The following is a 15,557-nucleotide window of genomic DNA, read 5'->3' on the forward strand; positions in this document are numbered from 1 at the left end:
CAAAGCTGCTGAGTTTCAGGGGAATGGAGTATATACAGAAGGGGTCAAAGCTGCCCAGAGACTGTCCCACTGGAGACAGGGAGCTTGTCCAAATTTGGGCACCAGCATCTGAAATGATCTCGGTGACCAGCTTTGTGTCTGAGGCTTTCCGTTTCAAGATAAAGAGGCTTCTCTCTAGGGAAAGGGAGAAACAGGCAAAGAGTTCTGTGAGGCAGCATTCTGGAGACGCTGGCGCCAGGAGACAAAGAACACCCAAGAATCCTGTCTGTGGATAACAGGGAGGGCCTTGGAGGACACTTCTACAACTGGAACTCAAGTTCAGGTTGTCCCTCTGTTCTACCTCTTATGACATGCTGGGAGTGAGCCTGAATCTGGGGGACAGCTCGCTGGAGTGGAAGAACTATGGCGAGAGGAGAAGCTGATCCCATCATCATTACCCCAGGACTATCAAGGAAACCACGTGTTTACTGGTTGTCTTCCAGGAGAACCCACGGGCGAGGAGCCAGCTGTGCTGGGAAGCAGTCTCTGTCATGTCCCAGTTGGTCCCAGCAATAATCTTGTGCCTACCAGAGGGCAGAACATTAACCCTTTGTCAATTTCCTTTACTGCTTGAAAGGGGAGAGAAAAGTGGAGAAAATACACCCTGTACCATTTCCCATCTCAACAGACATCTTTAAAAATGCAAGAGCTTGGGGCTCCTGGGTGGCTCAGTCATTGGGGCGTCTGCCTTCTGTTCAGGTCATGATTCCAGAATCCTGGGATCGAGCCCCATATAGGGCTCCCAGCGTGGCAAGAAGCCTGCTTCTCCCTCTCCCACTCCTCCTGCTTGTGTTCCCTCTCTCTCTGTGTCTCTCTCTGTCAAATAAATAGGTAAAATCTTTTAAAAAATAAAAATGAAAAGAGTATAGGTATTGTTTTTTGGTAAAACCTTAGGGCTTACTCCACAAAAGGAGAGGAATGGCAGCGCGTATGCGAGAGGATGCTCGGCCTCACTACCAATCAGAGATAGGCAAATTAGTGTCCCTTGGACCTCGGTCTCTTCCAGGTTTCAGTTCTGGGCCTGGTGGCTGACCGGTTTGAGAAGTGAGAGCTCAGGGCAGGACCACACTTGCACACCTACACACTTACTTATTCCTTAGCGGCAGACTGGACAGACTCTGCCGGAACCCATGCGAAGTAGTTTTAATTTGTGGGAAGGAAACGTTATTTGGAAAAATAGAGTTCTTAGTGCTTTTACACTGCGGTAGGGCTCGGAGTGCTGGAGAAAGCACTTTGAGAGCAGAAGTCCAGCCACGTTATTAGTAATTCATTGGCTTTCGCACATATGGGAGATAATGCATTCCTTGGCCCTGTGGTCCAGGTGGTCAGCTCTGCCAGCGACGATCTGGAAACGCTTCTGAGCCGAGCACCACGTGGGCGGCTGCAGGGGGTGGAGGCCTCCCTCCTGCTGCAGCTGCCCAGGCAGCTGGGATGGAGGCTTCTCCTTTTGTCTGGTTAAAGCAAGCGTCGGGGTTTAGCACACAGCCCTGTACGCTGCAGCCCAGACCCACTGAATGAAAACGGGAATGCTCGCAGATGCCCAGTGAGCTATTTCTGGTGCCCCAGTACCCCCGTTTTCATTGTCCAGATGAGACCTGATTGAGCCCAGCTCCCGCATCCTCTAGAAAGTCCCGGGGTGTCAGGGTTGAAAGGTTGGGTGGGGCCCAGAAGCTGCACATTAAATCTAGATCCCTGGGCTTTTTCCCATGTTCTGTATGAAAATGAGCGCTTTACAGTATTGCTTGGTAAATTCACCCAGGGCCTGGATCTTAGTAATCTAAATTAGGTAGAGTAATCAGATAACTTGTCAAATACCTGTAATTACTCAACGTCTCTTAAATCATCAGTGGTAACGGAGAACAATACTATAACTTTCCTATTGTAAACACAAATATCTAACAAATACATTTCATTGATTATTATACATATCAGTGGTTGAAAAAAAAATAGAAAGAAAGGAAATAAGCCACTAGTTCATCGGTCGAGTGGGATGGCATGAAATGTTCTCACAGTTGGCGTGCCCTTCTTTTAATTGTTTTGTTGGGCTGGTGCTGAAATGAGCTTGAATTTCTCAGTATGCACTAATTAATGCTACAGAGAAGTGGCCAGGAAGTTCGCTATATGAGAGAGGAATTGAGTTTAGGATTAGCATTTGAACAGCATTTGCTGGGGGAAGGCAGAGGCAGCTGGTTTTTTCGCCCATGCAGAAACCTGCTTTGCTTCCATTATCATAGCACTGTGATTCCAACATGCAGAAGTCTTTCATCCATTCCTTTTTATCAGTTTCCCTAACGGGCAAGCGAAAGATGTGAAGTCACCATCGAAATGCCCTCTACGTGGTCACCATCGAGATGCCCTTTACGTGGTCACCGATTCATGGATCAGTTGGGGACCATCCACCCAAGTGGCCATCAATCACCCCCATGGAAGGACAGGATTGAAATCATGCTCCTCCAATTTCTAAGCAGAGGAGAGAAAGAAAGAGTCCAGAATCTTGACATGTCAACCCTGGGTTCATCAGGACCACAGGAAATCCAAGCCCTCTATGGAGCTTCCCTAACCCATCTGGCATCCCGAGAGTCCCCCTTCCATGCTCTCTAACTGCACCTGTTGCTTTGCAACTCCCCACAAGGTTTGCTGCAGTCACGTGGCTCCCCATTATATTTCACGAGGGCTTGTCTTCAATCATTTAGCGGTGGGATACTACGTTAGACTGCATGGTCAGGCCTGTGAAGAGATGATCCTGTGAAGAGGTGGTCCTCCATGGTGAGTGTTGCTGGTCAGTTTCCTCGAGAAACAGACTCTGGGTGGAAATTAGCACACAAGGCATTGATTACAGCGTGGGGAGCGGAGATCAACCCCCATGGAAAGGAGAGAGGAAGCAGCATTGGCAGATACCATCCCAATGAGGCCTCAGGAGTGGAGACGGCCTTTTGGAGTTGCCCCAAGTTGGGGCAAGGGGGACAGTCATTTATGCCTCTGCAAAAATTAGTCATTAGATATGGACTACTCCAGAAAGGAAACATGACCTTGGGAGAGGCAGCTCTCCTGGCTGGGGGGAGCTCCCCGAGGACAGTGACAGCTGAGGACTGTCTGCTGGCAACACTTTCTGCAAATGGGGAGCAAGTCCTTCAGTTCTGAAGTGGGATCTCAGCAGCCTCCATAACAATGAGTGCAAATCTCCGGAGGAAGAACATTCTGGATAGAGGAATGAACAAATGCAAAAACCTAAGGCAAGAGTTTGCTTGGTGTGTGTAAGCAACAGAAAGGAGGAATGTAAGTATACTAGAGGGAATGTGCTAGAAGACAGGGAGTGGAAAGGCAGGCAGGAGCATATGGGCCAGGAGTCTGGGTCTATTCTGGTGGGAATGGGAGCCATTTCAGGGTTAGAGCGGGAGAGTAACAAGATTGACTTTGACTTTTGCAGATCACACTGGCTATCAGGTGTAAGTGAGCTGTAGGGTGATGACTGGAAATGGGGAAGCAGTAAGGGGTTGTAGCAGGGAGGGTATGAGAGGATAGCGACCTGGATTAGGGTTCTGGCAGGGAAGCTGATGAGCAGTGGTCAAAGTCAGGATTTATCTTGGGAGTAGAGACCATGGAGCTTGCTGATTGGTTGGATACAGGGTTTGAGGGAGGAAGATAATTAAAGAGGACTCCCACATATGAGCCTGCCCAAGTGGGAGGTAGGGGAGATAGAAATAGTTTGGATGTAATTAGATATGAGTGGAGGATAGAGAGGCAAATGAGTTAGGATTTGTTCTGGACATGGTAAGTTTGAGATTCCCATCTTAGTCTTGGTTCCCCAGAAACAGATTCTGAGATAAGAGTTTGAGTGCAGTAGTTGGATCAGGAAAGGGTCCAAGGAAACACAAATAGGGAGGTGGCGGAGGGAGAGAGGGAAAGAAGGATGCCCTAGGGTTTACTTTGCCAAGCAAGTTACTGATGTAGAGACACCCAGACCTGACCATTGCCAGGGAACTCTAGAAAGCAGCACAGAGCACCCACTGCAGAGCAGTCCTGCCCAAGGGGTAAGGATGCTGGCGTATTTGTCAACCACTCTCATGTGCGCTCCTGAGTTATTAATTCCTTGGCACATCCGGCGAGCTGTACGGTTGAGCAGAGTACGCTCTGCCGGAAGCAGTCCTTGGGCTGAGAGGCAGCTGCTGGCCACCAGAAGCTGGGCTGGTGGGCCCTGAGATGGTACCCCGGTGGGAAAGAATAGATCCAGAGTCAGGACTTAGTTAAGACACCAGATAACACAAGGAGGTGCTAGGATGTAAGGGAGCCAAGTTCAAGGGCCAATTACATGGTCGACTGTCAAGTCACAAAGAGCAAAAGCGCTCGGGCAGATGAGGCGGTGGTCTGATCTGAGGGATGCCCATGGACAGAGCTTCTCGGCACTTGGCACATCTGTAGAAGGCCCCAAGTCAATAATAGTGGATCTCGCCAATTCCAGAATCCCAGTGGGATTGTATGGATCAGTACGGGATGTCAGAGCTGCTTCTCCGGGGAACTTACCTCAAGACTGATAGGGTAACTTTCTCAAGGTCGTCTGTAGACTTGAGGTGCTATGTATGTTCCTCTTCTACAAATGCAGGTGCTGGGGTGCAAGAAAGAGAAGGATTTTTCTTACACTCTGCACGTTTGCCAGAGTCCCCAGCTAGAGCACACGGTACACGTAAAAGCTCATCTCGGTAATTGTTTCTACGAAGGAGGCTTGACGATTTTATCAATATTCATGAAAAACGGTTTTTTTAAGCTAATAGGCATGTCAAAACATCTCAAGGCTGAAGGTCACATTATTCAGAATCCTTTTCTTCTCCTATAGTGCTTTAATTCTATGTCATCTTTCTGTCACAGTCCAGCACACGTTCCCAAGTAGTAGTAATTACTACATTACTTAATCAAACTCCCAATCAATTAGGACCTACTGTCAAATGTAATCATCTATTTATCTTAAACAGGCTGTCGTCTCTTCTCTAAAGTCACAGTCGATGGAAGTGTTGGAATTTTCCTAAAGAATGGCTGAATGTTGGGGTGCCTGGGTGACTCAGGCATTAAGTGTCTGCCTTCGGTTCAGATCATGACCCCAGGTTCCTGGGATCCAGCCCTGCATCCGGCTCCCTGCTTGGCGGGAAGCCTGCTTCTCCCTCTCCCACTGCTTGTGTTCCCTCTCTTGCTGTCTGCCTCTTTGTGTCAAATAAATAAATAAAATCTTGAGAGGAAAAAAAAAAAAAAGATGGCTGAATGTAACCTCCTCGTTTCCTTTTCCAGCTCCTGGTCATCTAACTCTGGAACTGGTTTTCCAGGCTGCAGTCTTTCTTGATCAAAGGCTGCCGGTGTGGGGGAGTGGGGTAAAGCTTTGCAATTTAAATTTCAACAGCCTCCAATCTGGAGATGTTTCTGAAGCTTCTCCTAGGCACACCCGGGGACTGGATTTCCCCTCAGGTCCAACTTTTGCTCTTAGCAATCTTTGCTTGGGTCCTTCATGTTGGTTTGCCTTAACTGTGCTCTCGAAAAGTGTTTATGATACTGCCGGGAGAAACCCCACCCTTCACGTTCTCATTAACTCCCAGTCAGAGGTTCCTAACGTGAAGCTCATGGAGCCCTAACAATCCAAAGATTTGTTTCAAGGATTCCATCGACCATTTCAGATGAGTGAGAATTTGAAGTGGCTCTGCATTTAGGCTTTTCCAAGGTAAAGCTCTTTCCACAGCTTCTCAAAGAAATAGGTGACCTGAACCAAGACTGAAAACCACTTTTTTCCCCTTATTCCTTGTGAAGAGGTTTCAAAGAAATAATTTTCCTTTGTTTTATATTTTCACTTTGAACTAGCTCTTCAGTCAGGGCATCAACAAGCTGCTCCCCCTTCATCCGAAACATCTTCTATAATTTTTTTTTTTAATTCATACCAGATTGCTCACATTTTTACTCCAAACCCATACATTGAGTTAGGAAATTATTTCTAACTCTCTGATTCTTAAAGTGGTTAGTTTATTTTTCCCCTGGAATGGGCAATAAGATTTTGTCGTTTCCTCATTTATTTATAAACTGGAAACTTTGACTCTGCTCAAAGAAAGATGGCCCACTGGGTTTACCATTCTAGGGGACAGGAAAATGAAAGGACATTCCGTGGCTGAAGGAGGCAATCCTTCTCATATCACAGCGAGAATTTTCCTCCTCCTGCTGGATTTCACGCTCCCAATCAATAACCACATGCCACGTGGGCAGCTGCATGGCACCCTGGGGTCAACTTTACCAGCACATGTATGCTAAGCAGTTATGGTCTTACCTGCTACCTCAAAGAGACGGAGCCATAATCTCCCAGCATTTGTCTTCTAAGCTCTTCTCCTGACTTAGGAAAGCCAGGTTGGATGTTGTTGTTGTTGGGGGTTGTTTGATTGTTGGACTTGATCTGGAGGTGGACTCTTCAGTGGTCAAGGAAAGCCATGCCAGGAAGTTTGGACATTATGCCAACCACAATGCAAAACGACTAAAGGATTTATGTTTAAAGAGAGGAGAGGGGCACCTGGGTGGCTCAGTGGGTTAAGCCGCTGCCTTCGGCTCCGGTCATGATCTCAGGGTCCTGGGATCGAGTCCCGCGTCGGGCTCTCTGCTCAGCAGGGAGCCTGCTTCCCTTCCTCTCTCTGCCTGCCTCTCTGCCTACTTGTGATCTCTCTCTGTCAAATAAATAAATAAAATCTTAAAAAAAAAAAAACTTAAAAAGAGGAGAAGAAACAGCAGCAGCAGCAGCAGCAAGAGAAGGAGAAGGAGAAGTAGTAAGGATCAGTTTTACATTCAAAAAGTAACACTTTCAGGAATAAAAAAGGGAGACATAAGATTTGGAGTCCACATGTCAGGCTAGAAAAGTGTTCATCTGTTCTGGATTGAATGCGGTGGGGATGTAGAGAATGGGCCAGATGTGAGAGACTTAGGACATGGGAAGTGAGTGAGTTACCCATGGCCATCAGAAGGGAGTAAAAAAGGAATCAAAGATTACCTCTTAGTTTCTGGACTGGGTCGGGGTAGACGATGGTGCCAATTACTGGTAAGAAACAATAAGCAGGTTAGGTGTGGGCAAAGAAAGAGAGGTGAGGAATTCAACTTTGGACTTGTTGATTTTGAAGTGCCTGCAAATCATTCAAGAAAAAAAGTCTTGCAGACAATTTCAAATACAAAGCCAGGAGCTTGGGGAAGAAGTAGAAACATAGGTCTATCCCCATCAGTATGTAGATAACTAAAAATTACCCTGGGACTGGGGATGATGAAAAAATTAGGTACAGGACAAACCCTAATATATTAAAAAAAAATTTTTTTAAGAGAGAGAGTGAGAGAGGAGGGAGGGACAGAGGGAAAGAGAGAGAATCTTAAGAAGGTTCCACACCCTGCATGGAGCCTGATGCAGGGCTCAATCTCACGACTCTGAGATGACCTGAGCCAAAATCAAGAGTCAGACTCAACTGACTGAGCCCCATCTAATATAGGATTTTAATTTTTTCCTTAAGTAAACTCCACACCACACATGGGGCTCAAATTCACCCTGAGATCAAGAGTCACAAGCTCTACTGGCTGAGCCCGCCAGACATTCCAGAACCCTAATATTTAAGACACAGAATAACAAAGAGGAGACTAACAAGAAGTCACCAGGGATTAGAAAGGAAATAAAGTGTGTGTTGTCGCCTGGATGAGCCCTAAGGACAATTATGACGAGTGAAGTGAACCGGTCACCATAGGAAAATCATTGCATGACCCGGCTTGTTTGAGGTACCCGGAGCTGTCAAATTCTCGATTCCCTGGAGCAGGGACAGAAATCAGAATGCTGGTGTCAAGGACTAGGGGAAAAGAGGAATGGGGAGCTAGTGTTTCATGGGTGTAAAATTCCAGTTGTGCAAGACGGAAAGAATTTTGGAGACGGACAGTGGTACTGGTGGCTCAACAATGTGAACGTACTTAATGCCACGGAACCATAGGTTTAAAAGTGGTTGAGAGTGCTCGCTTCGGCTGCACATATACTAAAAAATTGGAAGGATACAGAGGAGATTAGCAAGGATGACATGCAAATTCATGAAGCATTCCATATTAAAAAAAAAAAAAGTGGTTGCGATAGTATACGCTATGCTACATGTATTTTGCCACAATTTTTTTTTTTTTTTTTTAAGATTTTATTTATTCATTTGACAGAGAGAGATTACAAGTAGGCAGAGAGGCAGGCAGAGAGAGAGGAGGAAGCAGGCTCCCTGCGGAGCAGAGAACCCGATGCAGGGCTCGATCCCAGGACCCTGAGATCATGACCTGAGCCGAAGGCAGTGGCTTAATCCACTGAGCCACCCAGGCGCCCCATATTTTGCCACAATTTTTAAAGTGTGCCGGAGAAGCCAGGAGCACAGAGCATCTGGAGAGAGAGGGTGTAGTCAAGAGGCATGTCAAGAGACCAAGCATGATTGGGACTGAAAGATGTTGAGTCAAGCAGCATCATGACCACTGATATTCTTTTAAAAAGTAGTTTTACAGGTGTCATGGGGATAGAAGTCAGATTTCTGTGGGTTAAAGAATGAAGGGGGGCACCTGGTTGGCTCAGTCGCTAGAGCACACAACTCTTGATCTCAGGGTTCAAGCCTGACCTTGGGCACAGAACCCACTTAGAAAAGAATGGAGAGGGGCGCCTGGGTGGCTCAGTGGGTTAAAGCCTCTGCCTTCGGCTCAGGTCATGATCCCAGCGTCCTGGGATCGAGCCCCACATCAGGCTCTCTGCTCAGCAGGGAGCCTGCTTCCTCCTCTCTCTCTGCCTGCCTCTCTGCCTACTTGTGATCTCTCTCTGTCAAATAAATAAATAAAATCTTTAAAGAAAAAAAGAAAAGAAAAGAATGGAGGGCTTCCAGGTAAGATTGCATTGTAGTCTTAAGAGGTAAGGTGCCCCTCTTTGCTGCAACATACAATAAATAAGATATAAATACATATAAAAATGTAAAAACAGATGTCAAAGGAAAGTCAGAACTGGATAGACTTTAAGGCAGTGCAAACAGATTTTATGCGTAAAGCTATTGCAACAGGGGAAGAGATTCTAGTACAGAATCGGGCTTGATTCCGGAAACAGCTAGAGGTAGTGGGAATTACAACCAAGGAACAAGTTTGGGGAGGGGGCATTGGTGATTGACAATGACTATGAGGAGACTCCACACCTGGGGCGATTATGGTCGAACCCACCTAATAGAGTGTTGCTCAAGGCCACCCAGGGCGATCTGACATCACCTTGGGGGGAGGGGACGGTAGTAGTAGGAAGTTTGATCAGATATCAAGGGTAGGGAATTCTTACTAAATTGAGATGCTTTTTTTTTTTTTAAAGTGACCACTACACCCGGTGTGAGGCTCAAACCCATAACCCCAAGATCAAGATCACATGCTCTGAGCCACGTGCCCCTAAACTGAGGATTCTTGCTCAGACTGGATCCCACAAGGAAGCACAGACAGACCTTGTTAGGGAGAAAGTTGAGGGCACTGTTTCAAGTTTGGTCAAGGAAGGACTCTTTGTCGCAGTCTAAAAAAAGAACACAAACACTTTTCTGCTGGAACAAAGCCAAGCTAGCAAATATTCCCAACATCATATGGAACAGTATTTCCATGTTGCTGTGGGGAAGGCCCAAAAATTCCTTCTCTGCTCTCTTTGGTTCAGTGGGTAGAGTCCATGAATCAAACTGAAAAAAAGACAGATTAACAGGAGAAAAAAAAATAGAATTTGTTCTTTACCTATAAGGGGAGTTCACAAAGAAATGACTCAAGGGGCGCTGGGTGGCTCAGTGGGTTAAGCCGCTGCCTTCGGCTCAGGTCATGATCTCAGGGTCCTGGGATCAAGTCCCGCATCGGGCTCTCTGCTCAGCAGGGAGCCAGCTTCTCTCTTTCTCTCTGCCTGCCTCTCTGCCTATTTGTTATCTCTGTCTGTCAAATAAATAAGTAAATAAAATATTTTAAAAAAAGGAAAAAAGAAACGTGACTCAAGAAGAAAGCTAGATGAGCCAAGGGGAAACAGAGAAAAAGAGAGAGAGAGAGACAAACTGAGAAACAGACTTTCAGCTCTAGAGAACAGGCTGATGGTCACAAGAGGGGAGCAGGTGGGAGGTGAGGGAAACAGGTGATGGGGACAAAGAGTGCACTTACCGTGCTGAGCACCAGGTGACATATGGAAGTGTTGGCTCACTGTACTATACACCCGAAACTGACATGACATTGTATATGAGCTGGAATTTAAAGAAAAACTTAAAGAGAGGGTTAGCCTGGAGTATCCAGTGTAACCCCAGGTTTCCTTTAAATGTGGAGGGAGGAAGTGGAAGACTCCATGTCAAGGTGAGGTGGGAAAGGCTCAGCGGCCCTTGCTGGCTTTGAAGGTGGAGGAAGAGGCCGAGGCTGCAGGCCTCCTCTGCAAAGTGGAAACTGCAGGAAATGGATTCTCCCGGGGAGCCTCCAGCAGGAACAGGGCTCGGCCAAAACCCGGACGGTAGCCAGAGAAGTCCATGCCGGCCTTCTGACCTCTAGCACTGTGAGATAACGTGTGTTTTTTTTAAGGCAAAAAAAAGTAAAAATAAAGAAGAAGGAAGACAGAATTCAGGGATTATAAACCATTTTATTTTTTTTTAAGATTTTATTTATTTGACGGAGAGAGAGATCACAGGTAGGCAGAGAGGCAGGCAGAGAGAGAGGGGAGGAAGCAGGCTCCCTGCTGAGCAGAGAGCCCAATGCGGGGCTCGATCTCAGGACCCTGGGATCATGACCTGAGCCGAAGGCAGAGGCTTAACCCACTGAGCCACCCAGGCGCCCCTTATAAACCATTTTAACAAAGGGTAATAAATTGATTGCGGAGAAGTAATTAGACAGAGAAGGAAGGGTCGGGCGTCTAAGAGCAGTAAATTAACTGCGGAGAGACAGATACTTGGGGAAACTAAAGGAAGATCAGAGTCATGTGATGAAGTTTGATAAACAGACTCGAAGGGTCTTTTCCATCGACAAGGGTTGTCTTGGTGCTTAAGGTCATCCTCCTTTTCCCAGTTCAGGATGGGGAAATAACTTTACAAACAGAGATAACTTGACAGAGGGAAACGGATGCCGTCCTGCCTTTTGATAGAAAGACGCGGGCCAGTGAGGTTTTCCTGCGTCTGCTGTTTCTCAGTCACCTTCAGCTCAAAATAATCCTTCTGCCAAAGTGGCGTATTTTGGGGTCAGGTGCTCTGATCCTTTTCATTGTCAGGATGAGACCTGAGTGGGATGCTGGGCCCCAGGATGAAGGCTGAAGGCAGTTGTGAAAAATAGACCGGGGGAGGGGAAATCCGAGAGAGTGAGTGTGCATGTTTGTGTGCACATGTGTGTATGTGTGAGAGAGAAAACCCTCCCACTTGGTGTAAGCCCAGATTCCAAAGTCTGTGAAAAAAAATCTAAGCACGCCAACAAAATGATCAAAAAATAAATTCACTCAATTAATTATTTTGAACTCATGCTCCCTAATAAATAGTTAAGAGAGAGGGTGTGAGGAGTATAAGAAAACTAGACACTAAGACAGACAAAACAATCTTTAAATCTTCAGAAAAGAAGAAAGGATATGTTGCATATATCCAGCAAGATCAGAGATGTTAAAACAAGGAACATTTTGAGAACAAGAAAGAATGTTTGGGAGTGAAAAACGTAGTTTGAAAAAATTCCACTGAAGAAGTGGAGAACAAAATGAGAGTCATCGTCTGGAAATCAGAACAAAAGGACAAGAGAAAATAAGGAGAACAGAGAACAAAACTGCGGGATCTGTTTCAGAGACCAAACATCTGATTCTTCACCAGACAGACTCTCAGAAGGTCTGTGGAGAAAATTCTAGAGATCCAGGAACTTGGATTTAAAAAAAAAACAACAAAAAAACCCACACATCTTTATTTTCCCGAACCTCTAACAGACATAGAGCATTTCCTTCTGTTGTTAGTATAAGCAACAAAACACAGTAGTCCTGTGACTGGGTCACCCATAGAAATCCTAGATATTTTCAGTTGTTACAGATCTCTTGAAATTAGTCTGTATGCATTACTATTTTTTTTCAAGATTTACTTATTTTTAAAAAAGATTTTACTTATAGTAAAAAATATTTACTTTATTTACTTATAAAAAGGTATTTACTTATTTATTTTTTAAAAGATTTTCTTTATTTGAGAGAGAGCACACAAGTTGGGGGGAGGGGCAGAGGAAGACACAGACTCCCCACTGGCCAGCCAGCGTGACACAGGGCTCAATCCCAGGACTCTGAGATCATGACCTGAGCTGAAGGCAGATGCTTTACTGACTGAGATACCCAGGTGCCCTGTAAGACTTTATTTTTAAGTAATCTCTGCACCCAACATGGGGCTCAAATTTACAACCCTGAGATCAAGAGTCACATGTTCAGGGTGTCTGGGTGGCTCAGTCTGTTAAGCATCTGCCTTCGGCTCAGGTCATGATCTCAGGGTCCTGGGATTAAGAACCCTGCAATGGGCTCCCTGCTCAGCAGTGAGTCTGCTTCTCCTTCTCCCTCTGTGCTCTCTCTCCCTCTCTCACTTTCTCGCAAACAAAAATAAAATCTATAAAAAAAAAAAAGTCACATGCTCTACTGACTGAGCCAGCCAGGAGCCCCGCTCATTACTGTTTTAAAAAGTCATGGACGTTATTAAATTTGCTACTAGATTTTGTTATTTAAGCATATAACTCTAACAAATACAATAACACATATAACTACATGACAAATTTATTTCTTAATGTTTTGTTGATTATATTTCAGCAGAGCTGTTTTTATAATCTGTTAACTGAAAGAGAGCCAACTGGGAAGTAGCTTAGCAAATGCTTCACTCGTCCTCTTACTGAGCACTATGGTCCTGGAGACTGTCAGTTTACTCTGAAGAACTGTTCCAAAGCCTGTGAGCTCCAGGGGATTCGATATACAAAAAGGGGAAGGTGTACAAGCTTGCAAGCCATTCTCCAAACACTCACGGGTCACCAGGTATAATTTGTTTTGTTGTAAAGACTAAGGTTTATTGCTTTTCACACAGACACACGGAATACCCTTAAGTCATCATAATACGCTATGTTTCTATCATAATGATTATATTGCCTGCGTGCCTCTGTTTCCCTGGTTTTCTGGTTCTTGTGTGTGGCTGGCTTCTCCTTGAAGTCACTTGAGAGGGCCCTGGAAGGCTAACACCAGTTGCCGATTTTTTTTTTTTTAAGATTTTATTTATTTATTTGACAGAGATCACAAGTAGGAGGAGAGGCAGGTAGAGAGAGAGAGAGAGGGAAACAGGCTCCCTGCTGAGCGGAGAGCCCAACGCAGGGCTCCATCCCAGGACCCTGAGATCATGACCTGAGCCTAAGGCAGAGGCTTAAGCACTGAGCGACCCAGGCGCCCCTCAGTTGTCAATTTTAATGCACTACGGTTTTAGGACATGAACTCTATGCATTCAAGGCACAGAATGCATACATATATCTTGCATTTCAAAGGGTTATTGTGAAAAGGGGTTCATAATATAAAAGAACTTTTAATTTGGAAAATGGGAGTTTCATAAAGAAAGATATCAAGAGAAAATTAACTAAAGAAATGAAAACAAGAATAGGATTTCCAGACCTGAAGGACATGAATTTCCAGATCGAATGGAGAGTCTGTGTGCTTAGACCAATAAATAAGGATCCACGTCAAGATCTAGGATCATGAACTTGCAGAACTTATGTGAAGACCCCCCAGAATCTTCCAAAGAAACAAAAGAACTTACGAAGACTTGGGCATCGGGAATTCATCCCACAGCTTACCTGCAACACCAGAAGCCAGAAGACAATGGAGAAAAGTCTTCCAAAATTTGGAGGAAAATTATCTCCAGCCCAGAATTTTATATGGAACCAATTATCAATCTTAATAGATACGAGTGCACACAGAAGCTTCTGCTCCAGCAAAATGAAGGAAGAAATCACAAAAAGTACAAGACAGGGATTCAGCAAACTGGTAATCCAACACAGGGGAGAAGTGAAATTCCCAAAATTATAGCAAAGAGTAGTCCCAGATTAATATCTCTCCAGCAGTTCTACAGAGCAGGCAAGAGGATAAAGGGATTCCCCAAGAACAAATGCAAATGATAGCGTATTTGATGTTTCAACATATTGGAAGATTTCGTCTCCCCCAGAGATTGGAAGATAAATCAATGATAGCTACTTTTAGACACATCCACTCGTATCTGAAACTTGGTTTGTGGCGGAGGTAAAATTACAAGCCTCTAGAGAATGTACAGCTAATATATTCGATAAACAGCCCTGGGAGAATTAGTTATCTGCATGAAAAAGTAAACTAGATCCCTATCACAGAGAGAAACCAATTCCAGGTAACTTACAAGCCTATATCTGAAAAGTGAAATCATAGATAAGTAGGAAACTATTTTACCTATATAAGAACACACAAATCTCAACAGAAGTTACAGGTACTTAGTAATAATTATAGTAATTATTATAGTAATAATTATATTATTAAATATATATTATATATAATAAATTATTACTCAATATTACTCAAAAATTATTACTCAAAAATAAATTATTACTCAAATTTGGGTAATAAATTTACAATTTAAAATTTCTTTTAATTAGGGATGCCACACATACATAGAAAAGACAAGGTCCTCTGGAGGAAGGAAGCCACTTGTAATTCATAAGTGACAGGATTAATACCCAGTGTATTTCAATAACTTTTACAAAACAATAAGATAAGTTTCATTGGAAAGAAGACAAAAGAATGAGCAGGTCGTGCCAGAAAGGGGAGACAGGATAGTAAATAGCATATGAAATGATGCTTAACCTCATATTAGCCAACAGGGAAATGCCAGTTAATCCCAATAATCTACCGTTTCATACTTTAAAAAAAAAAAAGATTTTATTTATTTATTTGAGAGAGAGAGTGTGAGTAAGAGAGAGGAGGAGCAGGGGCAGGCGGAAAGAGAGAAGCAGACTCCCCTTTGAGCAGGGAGTCTGACACAGGACTCCATCCCAAGACCCTGAAATCATGACCTCAGTCAAAGGCAGGTGCTTAACTGACTGAGCCAGGCAGGTGCCCCTACCACTTCATACTTATGAGAGTCTCAATTTTCTTCCTTTTTTTCTTTTTTAAAGATTTTATTTATTTATTTGACAGACAGAGATCACAAGTAGACAGAGAGGCAGGCAGAAAGAGAGGGGGAAAGCAGGCTCCCTGCTGAGCAGGACCCTGAGATCATGACCTGAGCCGAAGGAAGAGGCTTCAACCCACTGAGCCACCCAGCTGCCCCTCAATTTTCTTCTGATACCCATTTCCTCCCCTGTGTCTCGGGTAAATCGTGGTTTAAGGCAATCACAGCTAACAAGGCCACAAGGCAGTATCTGCTGAGCAATTGTGGGAGAGGATTATTCACTCTAAAAAGAAAAGACATGGAGGGAAGTAAGAATCTTGGATATTTTGGGGTCTCCCGGTGATGCCTGGAGCTATGGCAGCCACCTTGTGAGTG

The 15,557-nt window shown here is 44.7% G+C and overlaps 1 pseudogene; it reads left to right on the forward strand.

Moving 5' to 3' along the window:
* Positions 1–8,030: 8,030 nt before the first annotated feature.
* On the forward strand, positions 8,031–8,126 carry LOC123954784 (annotated as a pseudogene).
* Positions 8,127–15,557: the final 7,431 nt, after the last annotated feature.

Source organism: Meles meles, chromosome 12, assembly GCF_922984935.1.
Source record: "Meles meles chromosome 12, mMelMel3.1 paternal haplotype, whole genome shotgun sequence".
Lineage (NCBI taxonomy): Eukaryota > Metazoa > Chordata > Mammalia > Carnivora > Mustelidae > Meles > Meles meles.